This window comes from Rosa rugosa, chromosome 4, assembly GCF_958449725.1.
Source record: "Rosa rugosa chromosome 4, drRosRugo1.1, whole genome shotgun sequence".
Taxonomy (NCBI): domain Eukaryota; kingdom Viridiplantae; phylum Streptophyta; class Magnoliopsida; order Rosales; family Rosaceae; genus Rosa; species Rosa rugosa.
Window position 1 is genome coordinate 11245613 of NC_084823.1, and position 23487 is coordinate 11269099.

Genomic DNA, 23487 nt, shown 5'->3' on the forward strand with positions numbered 1-23487 from the left:
ATAAAACCATGAGTTAAGAGGGACTCCATTGGACATTTAAATTTCAAAAAGAAAAAAGGATCTAAACATTGCATTCCAATAGTTGAAATAGAGCAAGTACCAAAACCATAAACTAGAAGTTCCCCAAATGATACACGAGAAGAGGTCAGCATGACAGCATTCATGCTCACCGAGAGATCCACCTTGGTGCAGTAAATGAGATCTTCATTGTTAACTGTTGACAGGCATAAATTTTCGAGCAACAAGGAAATGAAGAACATAATTTCCTGTTTTCAGTATCATAAAAAAGCGCCATAAATTTTCGTTTGCATAATGGTATCTATTAACATTAATTCCTCTAATAAGTAAGTAGATATTTAGAGCAAACAGCATATTTGATGGTTACATGTGGGTTAGAAAAATGTAGATCTGTGAGTCCCCTTTCCATAGTTGTTTTGACAGCTGAAGCCAAAGCAATATCAGGAACAGCATATCTTTTAATCTTCTAATGGAGGTGATCAGAAGAGAGCGAAGCTCTAATAACTTCTGGAACATGATTTTAAACTTCACAATGATTCCTTAATAGAGAGAGACTTGAAAAGTTAAAGGTTTGTAAGACAGTATGACCTCCTTTAGTGGAACAATATCTTCATCACCATGACGTGCTTTGACAAAGTTCAGGCACTCCTATTATTTGAAGCACAATAAGAGAGAGTTTTATCACTCACATAAGAAGAGAAGTATTACAAGAACGATTTCAGCGTAAGATTACTTAAACTACAAAAAGGAAAATTTACCTGCAGTCTAGGGGACAAATCACAAACGGTGCTTGTGAAATCATGATCCTGGAGATCAAGCAGGAAAAAGTGAATCAGTTATTAGGCAAAACTGCAAAAGAATACACCTTTTGACAGTAAACAAAGGGGAAGTTCAATAGTCAGTGAAATCTTTGACTAGTTCACAAAGATTACCCTATTTGAGGGAACCAAAACTTCAATAGCAGATTCAAGGTCAACACCTGAATGAACAGCCTGTGGAAATGTTGATATATCAAATAAAAACTTGAATAGTAAAACAATAAAACTAAGGGTTAAGTAAAACTCATAAAAAATTAAAAAATTAAAAAATAAAAATGAAACTCAAGTATGGTTGATTTGAAGGATCCAAAACCAGAAAGGCCCATAGGTTGCAATCCAACACGATTAAATGCTATCAAATCCAATAATAAAGAAGATTGTAATCAAACCAATTTATGTTTCATTTCACCTAGCTATTCTACTGTGAAATAACATATTCATGGGTCACTCTTTCTTTACAAAGTGGAATTTATTCTAGAGGCTCTGAGACAATGGGGCGGTCATGACTCCAAGCTTCTCTTTTGTGAGACCATTTGCAGTTAATGTTTTCCAATAAACATCGATTCTAAAATCAGTCTTAATGTAATGTAAGAGTGCCTGTTACAAAAGGGATGACTACATCAACTTGCAATAGTAAGAAAGATCAAACTAGTTTGCAATCAGACACATGGCACTTGAGTTGAACAAATAACCTGCAACCAGTTTGGTGGCCAATTAGGTATGCTCTGATATTATACGTTCTAGAATACAAAACCATAACTACCATACCTCACAAATTATCACATCATCTGGGCTACTACTATTGCAACTTTTGGTGCCATTCCTCCATCATGCCATTCTTGCAGTCATTGTTTCTCTGATAGTGGAAAGTGGCAGGTTATATGCAAAGGGTGTTGTAACATGAGCCCCACATGTATGTCTTTGTGTGTCGATATATATGCAACAATACAACTTAGATACCTGAATTACAAGTATTTCATCACAAATCTTCTGTCCAACATCTCCCTGACCCCCGCGACCAACATGTGCCATTAGTAGTCTCACTACATCCCGATCCTTTGGCTGGTTTAAATATACTCTCTGTAGTAGACTGGTAAACCTATCTTGAGCTTCACTAATTTCACTGCAGATGTATTGCAAATGTTGAGGTCAATATGAAGTATAAGCACAATTGAGATACTGTGAATTACTGAAAGATCATAGTAACAATTGTCCTCTGGTCCTTCATTTAACTAGTTAAAATTGGATTTGGTATTCAAGAAGGACAAAGAACTCATAACAAAGAGAAAAGGCAACATCAGTGACCCTTCTTAGTAAATAACTGGGGTAGATGATACGCTCAAAGCAAGCGCATAATTTAACCCTGAAAACATCGTTAGTAGTATAAGCAAATAGGGATCGTTCTATTCCGGGGATTGAGGGTACACCTGTCATTGTCAAAAACAAATAAAGAATTAAAATAATAAAGTAAAAAGTATTATGTACAAAAATAAAATAAAGAATAAAAATATATACAAGTTAATATAAAAAGGGGGGTTTTGAGATTATAGAATTGGAATTAAAATTAAATGAAATAAAGAAAGTGTAAAAACACATATACAAGGGTGGAACACAAGAAACAAAGATCAAAACTTGTAATACCCCGAAAAAAAATCCAAATTAAATTCCATGGATTTTTAGAAATGATTTCACGATAGTAGGAGCGAGTACGAAGCTTGGAAAAATTGTGGAATTAGTTCGAACGATTTTATTTTCGAAAACGAACGTTTTTAGGGGGTCAACAAAGTTGACTTTTTATACGTTCAAAATTTGGGAAAACTTCCTTCATGAAAGTTGTAGAGCTCGTCGATACGATCTCATACATATGTGGAACACAATATTCGGAGTTCGTATGAATAAGTTATGAATATTTGAAAATTGGGAATTTTCTATAAATATCAAAAAAATGTTGATTTTTCATTAAGGACGAAAACATGTTGAATTTGCGGAACAGTCCCCGCGTTTTCTCTGTTTTCCCCTCAGACCCGGCGGGTCGAGCTCGACCCGACCCGGCTTTTTCACCCCCCTCCGGCCACCTCCAGCTCCGGACCCGGACACCACGGTGATCGCCGCTCCAAGCCCGGCCTCCCTCCGGTGTCGCCTTGCCCCGCCGCTGCCCCCAGATGGAGATCGAAGACACCCCAGCCAGGTGAACCCGACCCGACCGGAAAACCACTTTTCCGGCGTTGCACGGGCCGATCCTCCCCATTTTCGTGATCTCCTCCTCCCCCTGATCATCCCTATGTAAGTCTTTCATCACGATTTTGAGTGTAGACCGCTAGATCAATGTTTGACTTTTTGGACGCCTCTGATTCAATCTAGGATCTGATCGTGCGACCGAGATTAATCCAACTTCAACGCTTGATCTAGGACGATCTAGGCCAAACCAGACTTAGCTCCAGGTATGGAAGTCGACCACCCTTTCATTTTGAACCAGTTTGTAGTTGGTCACTTTGCCATCTGAGGTGGTTGACCGGCGTTGACCGCCGCGTTGACCGCCCACTGACCACCGCTTGTGGCGGCGCATCAGACCATATTTCGAGTTTTCATTATCTAGGCGATGATCTATGCATCCATACGAGCGTTTTGATATATAACATGGTCATGTTAGAAAAAGTTGATAAATAGTGGATTTACGTTTTGACGTTACTATTTAACGTTTTTACGTTTATCTTCGGTTTACGATCTGTGAAGATCTGACCATCGGTTTTGCTTCAATTTTGGATATGTTGATCGTATGACTGTCCCGGTGACTTTGTGAGGTCACGGGCGAAGATCCGACCGTTGGATCTTCGTATAATTGAGAAATAGTGATTCGGAAGGCGATTCGTGAGAATCTGACCGTCGGATTTTCATATAATTTTATGGAGATGTTTGTTAGAGTGATTCAAGAAGATCTGAGTCTTTATGATAATTTTGGAGGATGATCCTAAAGGCGATCCGTGAGGGTCCGACCGTTGGATCATCATTTAATTCAGATCCGACCGTTGGATCATCGTTTAATTTGAATCTGAGCGTTGGATCGTCGTTTAATTTCATTTATGAGTTGTTGGCTAAGTTAAGATCATTATTAGATTAGGTTATCGACGGATTGATTTGGCGGACAATTCGGGAAAATTGTTGTTTTAGCTGTTAAGAAGACGCAGCTGGATTAGAGGTGAGTAAACCTCACGTGGTTCATATTACGAACCCAATACAATTAATTGCTTTATTTTGTTGCAATCATATGAACTATTGTTGGTGTTACTAGACATTCCTGTGTGAATGTCTGTATATATATTATTACGTGAAATAATATGTATTGTTGGAGTTGTGTTGAGTTATTGTTGAGAAACAATATATTGTGAGAGGTATTGAGTTTATTGTTGAGAAACAATATATTGTGAGAGGTGTTGAGTTTTATTGTTGAGGAACAATAAATTGTTGTGATCTGTGGAGATCACTAGGTCACGAGGCGACCATGGCATCTATTAGTGAATCACGCTCTCGTACCGGGCTGGTGGTTATTAATAGTATTAAATCGTAATCACGTCTGTGGCCGGACGAGTGGTTACGTTCAGTTAGAGCTCTAGTCTGTCTGCCAAATGTGGAGTGACCTTATGAGTGAAATTGAGAGTAACTCATAAGTGTCTATATATATGTGGTAACCTTATGAGGGAAATTGAGAGTAACTCATAAGGGTCTATATATATATAATGAGTCTGTCTGCCAAATGTGGAGTGACCTTATGAGTGAAATTGAGAGTAACTCATAAGTGTCTATATATATGTGGTAACCTTATGAGGGAAATTGAGAGTAACTCATAAGGGTCTATATATATATAATGAGTCTGTCTGCCAATTGTTGAGTAGTGATGTGAGGGTAATGTTGAGGTTACTTGAGACTGTGAGGGGTCTTATGTGAGAAGTGTTGAGGATACTTGAGTTTTTTAAGAATGAGTTCTTAAAAGAGAGCCTCAAGAGTATCCTTCCTTTTATGGTGATCGTGTTGAGTTATAATAATTGTAAGGAAATAAATCAACAATTCTTTCTTGTTTACTCATACTGGCTGTAAAAAGCTTACCGGGTTTTGTGTTGTTGCAACTCCCGGTACACTATTCAAATTGTGTAGCGGGTAATCCTACAGGACAGGAGAACCAGGACGGTGATCGTGCGGTTAGAGCAATTGTTAGAGTTTTACAACAATTGTAAGTTGTGAGGTGTGTTATGCTCATTTGAGCTTTATAATATATTGTGAGAGTGAATTGTAATAATGAACTCGAAGTTTCGAGATTTGGATTTTGTAATTGTAATTATTCAGGTTTCGGATTTGAATTTATCATTCAAAATCCGGGGCGTGACAGTTTGGTATCAGAGCGTAAGGTGCATATTTGGTGATGTGTCAATACCTTCCGAGTGATGGCCCGTCTGCAGCGGATCCCCATCGTGTGCTCTTCGGTATTGGCTAAGTCATTGGGTATGCGTGAGTGTTGGGAGTTGTTTAGGCCGCTAGGTCGTTTAGGGAACGTGAATACCTTCCCTATAGTATTGACTTGGTTAATATGAAATTGTATTTGACTTATACTGTGTTTTAAGTGTTATACATGTATTAGCCAAGCATACTATACTCCTTAGGTGATGGATATTCGAAGGGGTTGTACTTAGAACCTTACAGTTGTCTTGTAGGTTCGTATAGGAATAAGTTCAGTGGCCGCAAGTTACAATCCTTGAGGAATAGGAACCTCTTGATTCAACTCTGTTAAGTCAACGAGGATTGTTGTATGGAAGTGAGGTTCTTTTGGATGTTGAAGTGTTTGGTTGAAGGCATGATGTGGACCTATGCACGTACCTAGTGTGGATACGAGTATTAATGGATAGAAAGTTTGCCTTCTTAAGTTGGACGTACATATGTTTTTGGATGAGATGTACATGTCAAATAATAGATATCTTGTTTTGTAATGAGATGTCCTTGTAGAGTTTGTTAGTAGGGTTGAGGTTAGGGAAGAAATTATTGTGGTTACTTCTTCCTTGTGCTTGTAAGTTGTTAGGCAGGGTTTAAGGTGCGAGACAAGAATTTTATTTTGTGCTCGATGGTTAGAGATGAGAGACCATTGTTTTGGGTTGTCGTTGAGTACTATAATTCCTTCAGAATCAAGATTGTTGGTAGAATTGGAATTAGTAGTAGTTTTGGTGATTCGGAATTTGAATTGAGTTCGCGAGATGTGTCTTATATACGTGGTTGATGTTGCTTGCATCATTTTGGAACGATACGTTACGATTCACAAGGAAAACTGGATTTGAAATATTCATTTGAACACCATGGGTTGATGACCTGACCGTGACTTGTGAATATAGTTTTGTTCAAGTGAATGAAATTGAATTTTGTGGCCTTTGTGTGGTGAACTAGTTTTCTTAAGTTTTGGATCGTAGTATGGAGATGGACTGCAGTGAATTTGAAGTTGTTGTGTGTTTTAAGTTTAAGTAGGCGGGACACTTAAAGTTTTGCAATGGAGTTGATTTTGGTGTAATTAATTGGGAGAGTTAGAATCAGTTCTTGTGAATGATGTTGGATGAGAGTGTGTGCCTTTGGTGATTGATTTTAGGTGATATAGTTAAACGCAATTTCGGATATTGATTTTAGTGACTTTGTTAGGTATCCATAGTGGTTCAAGTGAATTACTATGTGATATGGAGTTTGATTCGATTTCTGAATCGCTAAATGTTAGGGATTGAATTGTGGTGAGTTTTTGTTGAAGCAATTGATAGATGGAATTATCGAGATTCTATAAGAGTTGTAAGAGTAACTCTAAAGACGTGGGTTTTTCCTAGCTAACTCAGGATGTGTTTAGCTTTATAAATCCCTAATCCTATCGATGAAATTGTTTGTGTTTGGTTTGACTCAGAGGATACTAGCTAGATCTCGATGCGACATATTTGATTGTTGGATTCTTTTTGAGTGATTGTTTTTATTGCATCATTATGAAAGATGTGTGCAGTAGAGTTGTTTATGGTTTTGAAAATAGTATTGGGTGACCAAGGTTCGATCCTTGGTGTTGTTGTTGGTTAAACAAAAAGAAAAGAAAACATGCACACCATCTTATTGATTAAATATTACAAAAAAAAAAAAAAAAAGGAAAACGAGGACTATGCTATGCTAAGCCTAGTCAGCAGCTCCGGATGGATTGAGGCTGAGCTCAAGAGAAACGTTAGAGCCACTGTTGTAACCGCCTGAGCCACCAGAATAGTAACCAAAAGCGCTACCTTCCTCGGAAGTAGCCTTCAGGTTACCAAAGACGTCCTCGCCATGCACGGGGAACAGAGGAAGAGTTTGAACCTCCTGGTGATCTCCTCCTCGTTGTTGCAGGGATGTTTGTCCTCCTGTTGTGCCAAAAGAGTTGTACTGGTATTAGTGTTGAAGTGTGAGGAAGAATATGAAACAAAATTTAAATCAAGAAATCCTTCATTACCAGTAGAATAGGTGGAACCAAAGTTGAGATCAATGGATCTACCATCATCAGTAGAACTAGTGGACCCAAAATTGATGTCAATGGATCCACCAGCTGGCCCAAAATTGATGTCGATGGATCCACCAGCACCAGTAGAACCAGTGGACCCAAAATTGAGATCAATGGATCCACCAGTACCAAGAGAACTAGTTCCCATGGGCACTGGAGCAGCCTGATTACACCTATTCATCTGCTTCTCTCGAGCCCTGACGTTCTGGAACCAAAAGTAAATGTTCTTACCCTCAACATGTCCATACTGGTTCAGCTGGAGGCAGATCTCGTGAATGTGCTCTGTAGTTGGGCACTTAAATCCCTTGACGTAGTAAAGATCCTTGAGGATTCTTATTTGTTCTGGAGTAGGAATCCATCTGGTACGGCTTCGCCAGAAATCCATGTTGGCACTACTTCCAGCTGCTTGGGTGTTTCCTCCCTCCTCTGTTGGTTGCTGTTGTTGTGGTTCCATTTGTTGCAGGGTTTGGAGCTCCATTAGTTGCAGAGTTCGTGGCTCTTGGGTCATGGGGTGAGAGGATGTGAAAATCGAGGAATACATGGTTTAGTGTTTGAGGGAGATTTTGTTAGAAGGATTGGAGTTGTTGAACTGGTGATTGGAGATCTGAGATTCTCAGAGGAAAGATGAGATCGAATCTTCAAATGGAAGAAAAGATCTGAGAAAGAAGGATTGAAGATTTGGAGGAAAAGATTTAAGATCTGAGAGTGAAAAAAAAACTGGGGATTTGTGAAGAGAAAGGCTGAAGAGTTGAGAGAGAAAGACTTGAGCTCGGAAGAAAATTTCTTTTCTTTTGGAGTGAACAGTTTTTCTCCAGAATGCACCTATTTATAGAACAAGGTGAGCAGATCTCCACCGTTGGATGAACGATCTCAGAATTTGAATCCACGCGTTGGATTAAAGTCGCCCCGAAACCAGGAAAAGCTGTTGGCGCGTGTTGAGCGTGTAAGGGGACAGGCCGAACCTCGAGACGCTGTGGCAGACAGCTTTAGCCGAAAGTGATTTGCTTTCCGTAAATCACGGAAGAGACGTGTCGTGGCACGTGGAGTGTACCGACAGTTTGTTGTTATTCTATCGCTTATGATAGAATAAATAAAAGAAGTTTCATGGATAGTAACGAGAGCAGCTGGTGCTCTAGTGGTTGAAGAGCAAGGCTCTTGTACAAGAGGTCAGAGGTTCGAACCTTGCCTCTCGTTTATTTTTATTATGTTCGCTTATGACATAATAAGTATAACATTTGTACACATTATATTAAGCACAGCTTGTGCTCCAGTGGTTGGGGGACAAAGGTTTCGTGCGGCAGGTTGAGGTTTCGAACCTTGTCTTCCCCGTTATTTTATTTATGTCACTTATGACATAATAAATATAACACGTGAGCATATATTAATGAAGGCAGCTCTTGCTTCAGTGGTTGGGAGCAAAACCTTCGTGTTCGAGGTCGGGAGTTCGAACCTTACCTCCTACACATATTTTTGGATCTCGTATATGCTTGATATACGGACGTATATACGGTATGTACGGTATACATACGTATATACGGTCTGTACGATATGCATACGTATATACGGTATACCTACGGTATGTACAATTTCATACCGTAGCCGAGCTAAAAAGTTGTGGGCCAAATAGTAAGCCCAAATGTTAGGCCCAATTTGTAGGCCCAAATAGTAAGCCCAATTGTTCGGCCCGAATGGTAGGCCCAAATGTTAAACCCAAATTGGTTTGGGCCGGTTCGAAATGTGGATGGTCCGATTTCTTCAGGCCCAATTGGCCAGCCCTAGTGCTTAGCCCAAGGATTGAGCAAGCCCAAGTCATCATCATTGGGTGACATAATTTATTGGCGTGCTTTTGGGGATGATTTGTTTTGAGTGATGCATCTCTATTGTTGTGAAGAATGGTGCATGCTTGAGTTTTACTATAGAGATTTACCGTGATGCTAATTGAGTAGCGAAACACTTTGTGGGAGTGTTTACTGTGCTTGTATGCCAGTACAGAGTGATGATCTATGTGAAGATCTACGTGATGATCTATGTGAAGATCTATGTGAGGATCTATGAGATGATCCACGTGATGATTTTGTGTAATCGATGTGGAGTGATGTTGAGCAGTTGTTTTGTGAATTTACATTGTGATGAAAGGATTTAGTGGCCATAGGAATGTATTTTTATACAAAGGATTGTGGCTTTGTAGATTACTACAGATTTGGAAAAGATGGAGATTCTATGATTAGGTCAACCTTAATCGAGAGGAATTGACTTACGCTCAAATTTCGGGACGAAATTTCTTTAAGGAGGGTAGATTGTAATACCCCGAAAAAAAATCCAAATTAAATTCCATGGATTTTTAGAAATGATTTCACGATAGTAGGAGCGAGTACGAAGCTTGGAAAAATTGTGGAATTAGTTCGAACGATTTTATTTTCGAAAACGAACGTTTTTAGGGGGTCAACAAAGTTGACTTTTTATACGTTCAAAATTTGGGAAAACTTCCTTCATGAAAGTTGTAGAGCTCGTCGATACGATCTCATACATATGTGGAACACAATATTCGGAGTTCGTATGAATAAGTTATGAATATTTGAAAATTGGGAATTTTCTATAAATATCAAAAAAATGTTGATTTTTCATTAAGGACGAAAACATGTTGAATTTGCGGAACAGTCCCCGCGTTTTCTCTGTTTTCCCCTCAGACCCGGCGGGTCGAGCTCGACCCGACCCGGCTTTTTCACCCCCCTCCGGCCACCTCCAGCTCCGGACCCGGACACCACGGTGATCGCCGCTCCAAGCCCGGCCTCCCTCCGGTGTCGCCTTGCCCCGCCGCTGCCCCCAGATGGAGATCGAAGACACCCCAGCCAGGTGAACCCGACCCGACCGGAAAACCACTTTTCCGGCGTTGCACGGGCCGATCCTCCCCATTTTCGTGATCTCCTCCTCCCCCTGATCATCCCTATGTAAGTCTTTCATCACGATTTTGAGTGTAGACCGCTAGATCAATGTTTGACTTTTTGGACGCCTCTGATTCAATCTAGGATCTGATCGTGCGACCGAGATTAATCCAACTTCAACGCTTGATCTAGGACGATCTAGGCCAAACCAGACTTAGCTCCAGGTATGGAAGTCGACCACCCTTTCATTTTGAACCAGTTTGTAGTTGGTCACTTTGCCATCTGAGGTGGTTGACCGGCGTTGACCGCCGCGTTGACCGCCCACTGACCACCGCTTGTGGCGGCGCATCAGACCATATTTCGAGTTTTCATTATCTAGGCGATGATCTATGCATCCATACGAGCGTTTTGATATATAACATGGTCATGTTAGAAAAAGTTGATAAATAGTGGATTTACGTTTTGACGTTACTATTTAACGTTTTTACGTTTATCTTCGGTTTACGATCTGTGAAGATCTGACCATCGGTTTTGCTTCAATTTTGGATATGTTGATCGTATGACTGTCCCGGTGACTTTGTGAGGTCACGGGCGAAGATCCGACCGTTGGATCTTCGTATAATTGAGAAATAGTGATTCGGAAGGCGATTCGTGAGAATCTGACCGTCGGATTTTCATATAATTTTATGGAGATGTTTGTTAGAGTGATTCAAGAAGATCTGAGTCTTTATGATAATTTTGGAGGATGATCCTAAAGGCGATCCGTGAGGGTCCGACCGTTGGATCATCATTTAATTCAGATCCGACCGTTGGATCATCGTTTAATTTGAATCTGAGCGTTGGATCGTCGTTTAATTTCATTTATGAGTTGTTGGCTAAGTTAAGATCATTATTAGATTAGGTTATCGACGGATTGATTTGGCGGACAATTCGGGAAAATTGTTGTTTTAGCTGTTAAGAAGACGCAGCTGGATTAGAGGTGAGTAAACCTCACGTGGTTCATATTACGAACCCAATACAATTAATTGCTTTATTTTGTTGCAATCATATGAACTATTGTTGGTGTTACTAGACATTCCTGTGTGAATGTCTGTATATATATTATTACGTGAAATAATATGTATTGTTGGAGTTGTGTTGAGTTATTGTTGAGAAACAATATATTGTGAGAGGTATTGAGTTTATTGTTGAGAAACAATATATTGTGAGAGGTGTTGAGTTTTATTGTTGAGGAACAATAAATTGTTGTGATCTGTGGAGATCACTAGGTCACGAGGCGACCATGGCATCTATTAGTGAATCACGCTCTCGTACCGGGCTGGTGGTTATTAATAGTATTAAATCGTAATCACGTCTGTGGCCGGACGAGTGGTTACGTTCAGTTAGAGCTCTAGTCTGTCTGCCAAATGTGGAGTGACCTTATGAGTGAAATTGAGAGTAACTCATAAGTGTCTATATATATGTGGTAACCTTATGAGGGAAATTGAGAGTAACTCATAAGGGTCTATATATATATAATGAGTCTGTCTGCCAAATGTGGAGTGACCTTATGAGTGAAATTGAGAGTAACTCATAAGTGTCTATATATATGTGGTAACCTTATGAGGGAAATTGAGAGTAACTCATAAGGGTCTATATATATATAATGAGTCTGTCTGCCAATTGTTGAGTAGTGATGTGAGGGTAATGTTGAGGTTACTTGAGACTGTGAGGGGTCTTATGTGAGAAGTGTTGAGGATACTTGAGTCTTTTAAGAATGAGTTCTTAAAAGAGAGCCTCAAGAGTATCCTTCCTTTTATGGTGATCGTGTTGAGTTATAATAATTGTAAGGAAATAAATCAACAATTCTTTCTTGTTTACTCATACTGGCTGTAAAAAGCTTACCGGGTTTTGTGTTGTTGCAACTCCCGGTACACTATTCAAATTGTGTAGCGGGTAATCCTACAGGACAGGAGAACCAGGACGGTGATCGTGCGGTTAGAGCAATTGTTAGAGTTTTACAACAATTGTAAGTTGTGAGGTGTGTTATGCTCATTTGAGCTTTATAATATATTGTGAGAGTGAATTGTAATAATGAACTCGAAGTTTCGAGATTTGGATTTTGTAATTGTAATTATTCAGGTTTCGGATTTGAATTTATCATTCAAAATCCGGGGCGTGACAAAACTACAATCATATGAATGAAATCCAATTACAATTCCTATAGTTGATTATCTATGTCATGAGAAATAAGTTGACCATGTGAAACATTCGAAGCAAATGATTTCCCATATTTTACTTTCCTTGAATATTTAATCTAAGTGAAAGCACCTAAATTAAACCTATTGAACATGCAATCATAGTCTAGAAAACTAGCTAATCAAGAACACATTCAATGCATGAAGAACAAAGAAAGGATGTCAACCAAAGTGCACAACCTAGTATGAAAAAGTCCATCTATTTGCAATCCTCCTTAATTGATTTCGACTTTTGTCCAAAGCCTTTACTACTTAAATCTAGCACCAATTACATGCATATATCCTAAGTTGGCCATCAAAGAACACATACATATAAAAGTTTTCCATAATCCAAAATCAATTAAGCAATCTCACATAAGCAACATAAAAATCAACATAAAGAAATCACAATTTTTATTCAATCATAGAAATTGGGCTTAAACTTTGCCCTTAATGTTATTGTTAACTAGAAACAAATTCCTACGAAATTAAATAAGGAAAAAGAATGAATTACACCGTGAGTTGGAGATGGAGATGGAGTGCTTGAAACGTTGAAATCTTGAATCTTGGAAGCAAGCCTTCAAGGTGGACGATGGAGGATATGATATTCCTGGCTCCTTCTTCTTCTTCTTCTTCTTACTTGAAAACGCAGAATTTTGCAACTAGAGAATGGAGAGAAAAATGGAATGGAAATGGAGAGACAAAGAAGATGAAATGGATGAAGGAATATGTTTAGAGTGAGAGGAGAAGGTGTTTATATAGGGAAGAAAAAGAAGAGTGAAATGATAAATGGAAGAAAAATAATGAAAGTGGTTTGTAAAATATGGAAAAGATGGAGTAATGATGAAATGAAAGCAAGGCATGAAGGTGCAGAAGTATGGAAGTGATGATGATCTATTGGAGCAGAAAAATATATCCAAGGAAAAAGAGAAAAGCATCTAGCTTTCTTCATGTGGGTAGGAAACATGAACATGTGAATATTGAGCTGGTTTTAGGTCAATTTCTGCCCCTTTATTCCTTCAATTATTTCTCCAACAGGAATTCAGTTTTGGCTCTTGACCTCTTCATATGAAATGATCTACCATGAGTGTAGATCATTTTGGTAAAATTTCAGAATTTATTTCCATGTCTTTGGGCCAGAATCTCTACTGGACTCTTTACGGGTCCAGTTTTCCAGTTTTGCTTCTGCAGGAAATTGGGCTGACTGTTTGAAGGCCTTCCGCTCAATTCTAGCTCTGGCACTCTTCATAAGAAACGATCCTTAGGATGTCTAGAATGGATCTGGAAAGTTTCAGCTCATTTGGAGTTCATTTGGTCAGGCGACCGCTCCTTCTTCCTTGCTTGGCTTGGTTTCTCCTAGCCGGAGTAGGAAAATGTGTAAAATTGACCTTTTAGTACATTTCCATTTTTCTCCATCATTTATAGGTAATTATGGACCTAATGCTCATTTCATCATCATCTACTCCAATGTACCTAAAAAAATAGAAATTAAGTTAAAAATCGATTCGTTAAGGAATTAACTAAGCAAAATGTGAGGAATTAACTATTAAAATACCACATTAAAATGCTGCTATCAAATTCCCCCACACTTAGCTTTTGCTAGTCCCTTAGCAAAATCAAAAACTAACAAACCAAAAAGACTATGACACAAAACAAAGAAACCAACGAAAAAAATGACCAAGTATGGAAACAAAAACACAAAGACTCAAAGAAACCAAAAACGTAAAACACAAAGCAAAACACAAAGAAAAAAAATGTCACACATAAAAGAGTAAATTCAAAGACAAAGACCAAGATGTTGACATCACAAAGACCTCTATTGCCCTTTAACATATTGTCTCAGAAATCTCATACTTTCACAACACCAAGATTAGCACTCAATCAAGAATCAATGTTAAGCATTCGAGAGTTAATTAAAACATATAATCCACACATACACAAGTAGGACTTGGTTGTAACAATGGTGATGGGGTTTAGCTTAGCATGCTTCAGACAAGTATGATTCATATCCTCACAAGGTATATCCACTCTTTCTTCTCTCAGATCATGGCAATGCTTAAAAGCTTATTCACTCAAGTATATGTGAAAGATAAACAAAGTGTATCACATATATATAAACGAAAGCACATATATTTTTCTTTTAAGATCTCATGAAGGATACCAACTACTTGCACGAATGGACTGCCATAGGTTCAACTCTTGTAACTCATCTCCACATCAAAGGCTGTCCCATCTTAAGGATCAAGAAGGTCCTCTCAAAGGTTGTAATGGGGCTAAGGCTCAAGGTTTAAAGAAATGAAAGGTAAAGATTATCAAAGTGTCCTAAAAACCTAGTAGAGCTCATATGAATGTAGAGATCTCGAAATATTTCACCAAGGCATTGCAAAAACGTCACTTCCCCATAGAGGTAATATAAGAGGGCCAAATGTCTTCATGTTGGGCCCAATCTTCAATATAAACTTCCCTTGAACTCTAGTGAAATGGACAAAGGCCAAATTTTTCTGTAGTGGGCCTTCAATTCAAAGCAAACTCCAAAATCACTAAGTATGGGGGATGAAAGTCCATAAACATATATTTTTTTTTCTTTTTCTTTTTAGCCGTACACAATTTTTCTCTTTTCTTTTCATTTTTCACGGCTTCAACATATCTTTTTCTTTATGGACAAGTTTATCCCCACACTTGAACTTTCACCTCTTCTCAATCTTCATCCTTAGCACCAAACCCATGTAGTATGTCTCAAAAGATAGCTCCACTAAGTCCTTAGAACAAAGGGTAGGGTTGTAACTATACTAAGCTTCATGGTTAAGGATTTTAAGGGTGATGAACGAAAAGGCTTAATGTAGGCTCAAAGGGGCTTATCTAGGGGGGTCCCACGACGGGCACAAATGGGGACACAAGTTTATTTGGCAATGGTGGTAATTCCTAGAGAATCTCTATCCCTTCTAGAATCAGGGCCATGTATTGATATCACGTCTCAACAAGCACAAGAGCGAATTCTAGCATTCTCTAGTCAATTAAACTTAATCTATGGCAAGCAATCAATCAAGATGAAAGAATAATGAGATCATCAAAACATCGCCAAGAAATTAAGAATATATTTTTCATTTCACTCCAAGAAAAAGGGACATGGTTCAATTATCTCACATGGATTTTATGAATCACAACTCATCTTAACATGCTCATATTCTGTACCAAGGTCATGCAATCCATATCCACTACAAGTGCATACATTTTTCATATATCTCAATTAACCAAAGAATACCATGTTAAAATCATCTCAATGTTGTGATCCTCTTTTAGTCATGATTTCAGAGATATAGAATCATCCCAGACAGTTGAAAGGCATCCTAAGACTCAAAACAAAACAAAAACAAGAACAACACATAAAGTGATGCAACATACAAGAAAAAACGTTTTGGACTTAGGGATATTTCTCTTCTCCTTTCGGTAACTCCTTTGGAACATGACCAGGTGAAGAGAGGAACGATTTTGGCGGAGCTCAGCTCACTTGATTGACAGGGGACGAGACCCTTTGTCAGCACTTCTCATATCCAAACTAGACCTTTAGACATCACATCCCATTGGATGCGCCTACGATGAAGAAGATATTTACCCAAAATTCATTTTGACTCTAACAACAAATAAACAAAACAAACAAACTAAAGAACAAAGATAAACAAAAACCAAAACATGAATATAAAACCTAAAACAAAGTTAACGATTTTTTTTTTTTTTTTTTTTAATTTAATTTTTTTAATTTTCTGATTTTTTTATTTTGTTTTCTTTTTATGACAAAAACTAACTACAAGCATTAATCCTTCCCCCCACACTTAAATCATACATTGTCCTCAATGTTAAACAAGTTAGAGCATGCAATGAACAATTATCATGTGAATGGAATGATTAACTCAAGAAAACCTAAAAACAAAAACTAAAAACGCAAATAACAAAGATACAATCAGAAAATAGTAATAGAGGAGATAGAGTTTAAGAGAGCAAATCTGCGTTGATGGCTCCTCCACAGCTACGGTTGAAATGGGTTGCCTCCCATGCAGCGCTTAATGTTTAAAGTCTTTCAGCCTAGACTTGTACCTCCATTTACTCCTTTGGAGGAGCGGTATGCGGGCGAGTGGCAGCCTTCTTGCTGGTTTCAGCCTTCGGAGGAGGGTTCTGATGGAGTGACATAAATAAAATAAGCGGGGGAGGCAAGGTTCGAACCTTAACCTGCTGCACGAAACCTTTGTCCCCAACCACTGGAGCACAAGCTGTGCTTAATATAATGTGTACAAATTTTATACTTATTATGTCATAAACGAACATAATAAAAATAAACGAGAGGCGAGGTTCGAACCTCAGACCTCTTGTACACGAACTTTACACTCAACCACTCGAGCACGGCTGCTCACGTTATTATCCATACCAATCCTTTTATTTAAACCAACTGTTTCAACTGTTTCAACAATTCGGCACAAAACATCCAAGACTGTTGCAGAAACCCAGCCCAACGTATCCAAAACTGTTACAGAAATCCGGCCCAACTCATCCAAAACTGTTTCAGAAACTCGGCCCATCATGTCCAAAACTGTTTCTGAAACTCGGCCCATCAGGCCTCCACCCAAAGCTACAGTGATGCCTTGATCCGAGACAGGCCCAAGTACGGCCCACTTGTGTCACGGCTTATCCCTTCCGTGATTTACGGCAGTCAAATCTGCTTTCGGCTACAGCTGTCTGCCACAGCGCCTCGAGATTCCCTCGGTCCCCTTACACGCTCTCCACGCGCCAACAACTTTTCCGGGTTTCAGGGCGACTTTAATCCAACGCGTAGAATGAATCACAGGAATCGTCCATCCAACGGTGGAGATCTGCTCACCTCGCTCTATAAATAGGTGCATTCTGAGGGCGCAACTGTTCACTCCAAAGGAACGAAAATCTCTCCTGAGTTCCAGCCCCTCTCTCCCAACTCTTCAGCTTTCCTCTTCTTTCAAAACTCAAAATATTTCTTCTTCGATTCAATCCTTCTCTTCTGATCTTCTCTCCCATCTAGTTGATTCAATCCCATCTTTCCTCTGAACTTTCAGATCTCCAACACACCATCATCATCCTTAATCCCTTTAACAACAACTCCTTCAAACACTCGACAACTTTACTCTTCGATCTTCACATCCCCTCAACCCATCACCATGGAACCACGAACTCTGCAACTGATGGAGCTACAAACCCAGCAACAAATCGAGGATGGAGGAAACAACCAAGCAGCTGGGAGTAGTGCCAACACAGATTTCTGGCGAAGCCGTGCCAGGTGGGTTCCTACTCCAGATCAAATAAGGATCCTCAAGGATCTTTACTACGACAAGGGAGTTAAGTGCCCAACTACAGAGCACATTCACGAGATCTGTCTCCAGCTGAACCAGTATGGACATGTTGAGGGCAAGAACATTTATTTTTGGTTCCAGAATGTCAGGGCTCGAGAGAAGCAGATGAAGAGGTGCAATCAGGCTGCTCAAGTGCCCATGGGAACTAGTTCTCCTGGTACTGGTGGATCCATTGATCTCAATTTTGGGTCCACTGGTTCTACTGGTGCTGGTGGATCCATCGACATCAATTTTGGGCCAGCTGGTGGATCCATTGACATCAATTTTGGGTCCACTAGTTCTACTGATGATGGTAGATCCATTAATCTCAACTTTGGTTCCACCGATTCTACTGGTAATGAAGGATTTCTTGATTTAAATTTTGTTTCATATTCTTCCTCACACTTCAACACTAATACCAGTACAACTCTTTTGGCACAACAGGAGGACAAACATCCCTGCAACAACGAGGAGGAGATCACCAGGAGATTGAAACCCTTCCACTATTCCCCATGCATGGTGAGGACATCTTGGGCATCATGAAGACTACTTCCGAGAGAGGTAGCGGTTATGGCGGTGGCTCTCACATTTCCCTTGAGCTCAGCCTCAACTCCTACAGAGATGCAGACATGGCTTAGTATAGAGTATTATTATTATTATTATTATTATTATTATTTTTTTTTTTTTTTTTTTTTTTTTTTTGTAAATAGCTGAATTTAATAAGACTGAATGAATGCATTTTTTTTTTATTATTATTTTTTTTTAATTTTATTTTATTATTATTTTTTTTTTTATTTTTTTTTTTATTTTTTTTTATTTTATTATTTTTTTTTATTATTATTTTATTATTATTATTATTATTTTTTTTTTTTTTTTTTTTTTTAAATATAGGACTCAAAAATATTTATAGGACTCAAAATGAAAGACAAAAATATTTATAGGATTCAAAATGAAACACAAAAATATAAATCCCTTCCCCCACACTTAAATATTGCATTATCCTCAATGTAATCAATTAAAAGCATGCAATGAAATAAGTAAGCATATAGGGATGGAATTTACGAAAATAACTACTAAAACAAAAAGAAAATGGAGGAGTAAAAGGGGAAGAGAAAGCAAATCTGATTATATTCTGAATTGGGTTGCCTCCCAAGCAACGCTTGTATTTTACGTCTTGCAGCCAGACGGTACCTACATTAAATAAAGTTAGTAACTTAATATTAACAAAGAAATACAAAAAAAATAAACAAGTAACTATGAATTACAAACTACAAGTATAATTAACAAGTATTTTGTACATAAGACACAAGTTAAGTACACAAGTGAGTATAAAACGTAAAAAGTATTTTTACAAGTATAAAGTGTGAAACAACAAAATAATTTACACGTAAAGAGTATGCACAAGTATTTCTTTTGTTATAAACATTATTGATATCAAATCTAATTCCAAGCGGTAAATCAACTGGACGTGCGGCCCAAGTATAGTCGTCTAGACACAAAGTCCCTCCTACATCCGTTGGGCAACCTTACTGAAATGGCCAGGTAGGGGAGGGTGAACACGAGAGGAAAAATCCATTTTGGCATGAGCTAGGCCCATTTGTAAGCACTTCTGGATTCAAAAACCCGTCATGAACGTTGTCCCCTTCCTAGACACCATCTCACATAGGATATTCTTACTAGGATGTAAAAGGTCCTAAGTGTGTTAGACAGTTCAATGAATGTTAATAAAGGCCGCCCTCAACCTTAAGGGACCTGAACTAGGTACCAATAAAGGGTTTACGCCAATATTAATAAACACGACTTCACCTATTCCTTCTTTAATTTACAACTCACAATTAAACTCGTATTCAACAATAAAAAAAACGACTTAGTTAATTTAAACTAAGTATCAAACAGTTTATATACAATAATTAAAAACAAAAACAAGTGATTTTTCAATTCCCCGGCAACGGCGCCAAAAATTGATACGCTCAAAGCAAGCGCATAATTTAACCCTGAAAACATCGTTAGTAGTATAAGCAAATAGGGATCGTTCTATTCCGGGGATTGAGGGTACACCTGTCATTGTCAAAAAAAAACAAATAAAGAATTAAAATAATAAAGTAAAAAGTATTATGTACAAAAATAAAATAAAGAATAAAAATATATACAAGTTAATATAAAAAGGGGGGTTTTGAGATTATAGAATTGGAATTAAAATTAAATGAAATAAAGAAAGTGTAAAAACACATATACAAGGGTGGAACACAAGAAACAAAGATCAAAACTACAATCATATGAATGAAATCCAATTACAATTCCTATAGTTGATTATCTATGTCATGAGAAATAAGTTGACCATGTGAAACATTCGAAGCAAATGATTTCCCATATTTTACTTTCCTTGAATATTTAATCTAAGTGAAAGCACCTAAATTAAACCTATTGAACATGCAATCATAGTCTAGAAAACTAGCTAATCAAGAACACATTCAATGCATGAAGAACAAAGAAAGGATGTCAACCAAAGTGCACAACCTAGTATGAAAAAGTCCATCTATTTGCAATCCTCCTTAATTGATTTCGACTTTTGTCCAAAGCCTTTACTACTTAAATCTAGCACCAATTACATGCATATATCCTAAGTTGGCCATCAAAGAACACATACATATAAAAGTTTTCCATAATCCAAAATCAATTAAGCAATCTCACATAAGCAACATAAAAATCAACATAAAGAAATCACAATTTTTATTCAATCATAGAAATTGGGCTTAAACTTTGCCCTTAATGTTATTGTTAACTAGAAACAAATTCCTACGAAATTAAATAAGGAAAAAGAATGAATTACACCGTGAGTTGGAGATGGAGATGGAGTGCTTGAAACGTTGAAATCTTGAATCTTGGAAGCAAGCCTTCAAGGTGGACGATGGAGGATATGATATTCCCGGCTCCTTCTTCTTCTTCTTCTTCTTACTTGAAAACGCAGAATTTTGCAACTAGAGAATGGAGAGAAAAATGGAATGGAAATGGAGAGACAAAGAAGATGAAATGGATGAAGGAATATGTTTAGAGTGAGAGGAGAAGGTGTTTATATATGGAAGAAAAAGAAGAGTGAAATGATAAATGGAAGAAAAATAATGAAAGTGGTTTGTAAAATATGGAAAAGATGGAGTAATGATGAAATGAAAGCAAGGCATGAAGGTGCAGAAGTATGGAAGTGATGATGATCTATTGGAGCAGAAAAATATATCCAAGGAAAAAGAGAAAAGCATCTAGCTTTCTTCATGTGGGTAGGAAACATGAACATGTGAATATTGAGCTGGTTTTAGGTCAATTTCTGCCCCTTTATTCCTTCAATTATTTCTCCAACAGGAATTCAGTTTTGGCTCTTGACTTCTTCATATGAAATGATCTACCATGAGTGTAGATCATTTTGGTAAAATTTCAGAATTTATTTCCATGTCTTTGGGCCAGAATCTCTGCTGGACTCCTTACGGGTCCAGTTTTCCAGTTTTGCTTCTGCAGGAAATTGGGCTGACTGTTTGAAGGCCTTCCGCTCAATTCTAGCTCTGGCACTCTTCATAAGAAACGATCCTTAGGATGTCTAGAATGGATCTGGAAAGTTTCAGCTCATTTGGAGTTCATTTGGTCAGGCGGCCGCTCCTTCTTCCTTGCTTGGCTTGGTTTCTCCTAGCCGGAGTAGGAAAATGTGTAAAATTGACCTTTTAGTACATTTCCATTTTTCTCCATCATTTATAGGTAATTATGGACCTAATGCTCATTTCATCATCATCTACTCCAATGTACCTAAAAAAATAGAAATTAAGTTAAAAATCGATTCGTTAAGGAATTAACTAAGCAAAATGTGAGGAATTAACTATTAAAATACCACATTAAAATGCTGCTATCAGTAGATCATTCCAACCTATGGAAAGCGAAGTCATACAAAACTAAGGATTCGAAGTAGAAGAAACTAACCACTACTTCATAGTTGCCAACATGATAACTTCTCCGTGAGACTACATCATCTCCTCCCATAGATTTGTCAACAAGATCCACGAGAGCTGAACTTGAGATTGTGTTTTTGGCAGGTCCTGTGGTATGCTTTTGCAACCACTGCTGAACGTTATGTTTCCTTTTGTAAGAGTATGTCATTTCACTCCTTAGCTGCTCTCTATAACCAACCACTTTCTTGGTATTGGAAGTTGAAAAACTACTGTGCAACTCATTCAAGGATATTCCTTTCGATAGCTGATTTTGTCTCTCTATCAAAGCACCCTCATAGTCTTGCTGTGTAAGACATACGAAGTAAACAATACAATGTGGTTTGTTTTTTCAGTGATAGTCATAGACTCACACTAACATATGCACCAAATAAAACTACCATGAAGTGGAAGAAATATAAGCAATATTTTCAACATTACAATGTAATTGCCTTATCCTCAGTATTTGATAAATTTTCAGTTACACACTTATTTGCTGAAGTACAGAAAAAAATCAAAACAAAAACAAAAATTGAACACATTAAAGAAAGCGAAACAAATCATCAGTTGATTGTCTAGTGTGTGTGTGTGTCATATGAGACAATAGTCTATCAATTAGATAGGGGCCATGGAAAGTCCATATAGATATGTATTCTCTTAGTATCAACCAAGAATCCTTTTAGTCCAACACAGCAAGAGCACTGTGATAAAAAAAAAATAATAATAATAACCATGGATCTACCTTTTGTTGTTGTGGCGAGCTCATGGGTCTGCCTTTGCTTTCCTAAACTAAAAATGCCTTGCGTTCAATCAGCTCTTTCGGTACAGAGGGCTTTAAAGAAGTTGGATCACTCTCAGGAATTTCTACTCAAAAATTTCCATGATTTAGTTTCAACCTAACACAGATATATAAACCAAAAACTGCTTTAAGGTCAGCTCTATAAATTAAATATCAAAGTGCCCATGAGAGAAAGAATCCAAACCATCTATCTCGACTGCCATCTTTTACAACAAATTCAATAGCATGTATATTGGGGTCCCGCAACTCAATGGTTAACAAATATAATTCTCCTTTCTGCAACTCAGAGAAGAAACAGAGGAGAGGATCCACTAACAGTTTGAAAATGGCTGTTATAACATAATGATCATTCTTTTCAGGATTTCTTATTCTTTGATCTTAGTTCTTACAGTTGGGTCAATTCTCTACCCATGCACATAATGTACAAAAAAGAGTAAGACCGGTCAAAGACAACCACTTTGTCAATGATATTCAATTTACATTGCAGAATAGTATATTAAACATACTAAGACTACTAATTGAACTGAACTAAAATTTACCACAAGTCCAAAAAAATTGAAACTTAATAAAGCAGAGGAATATGTGGAGAGAATATATTCATATATAGGAAAATGGGGTTTTGAAAAGACCTTGGTGAATGGAGTCTGCAATGAACCTTGCTTGAAAGTATACGTACCCGAATTGGGAATATACCAGTTCCTGTACATAGTAATCAAAAACCATACACACACACACACCTAGATATTAAAAACAAAAATCAAAAAAGAAAAAATTTGGGGGGTTTTGGTATTACATGTTTGCAGGGAAAACACAACCCCAGTGAAGAATCCAAGCGCTGCTGGATTTGCTAAGTTGAAATTCAAGTCTAACATTGCGTCCTTTACAAGACCCAGAGACATTAATCTG

General features: G+C 37.9%; 1 long non-coding RNA gene across 9 annotated transcripts in view; it reads right to left on the bottom strand.

Moving 5' to 3' along the window:
* Positions 1–23487, bottom strand: part of LOC133743918 (uncharacterized) — a 38968-nt gene that overhangs the window by 15196 nt on the left and 285 nt on the right. Inside the window, exons 2-11 of one of the 9 annotated variants that reach the window (XR_009863305.1) lie at positions 23375–23484; positions 23211–23280; positions 22525–22646; positions 21778–22089; positions 1797–1959; positions 1605–1692; positions 951–1010; positions 777–824; positions 386–666; positions 101–266 (exon numbers count right to left, since the gene is read on the bottom strand). This is a non-coding gene — a long non-coding RNA (uncharacterized LOC133743918). Of the gene's footprint in view, positions 1–100; positions 667–776; positions 825–950; positions 1011–1604; positions 1693–1796; positions 1960–21777; positions 22090–22524; positions 23485–23487 lie in introns of all 9 variants that reach the window. The other 8 variants (XR_009863303.1, XR_009863300.1, XR_009863299.1 and 5 more) reach the window with 8 other exon arrangements.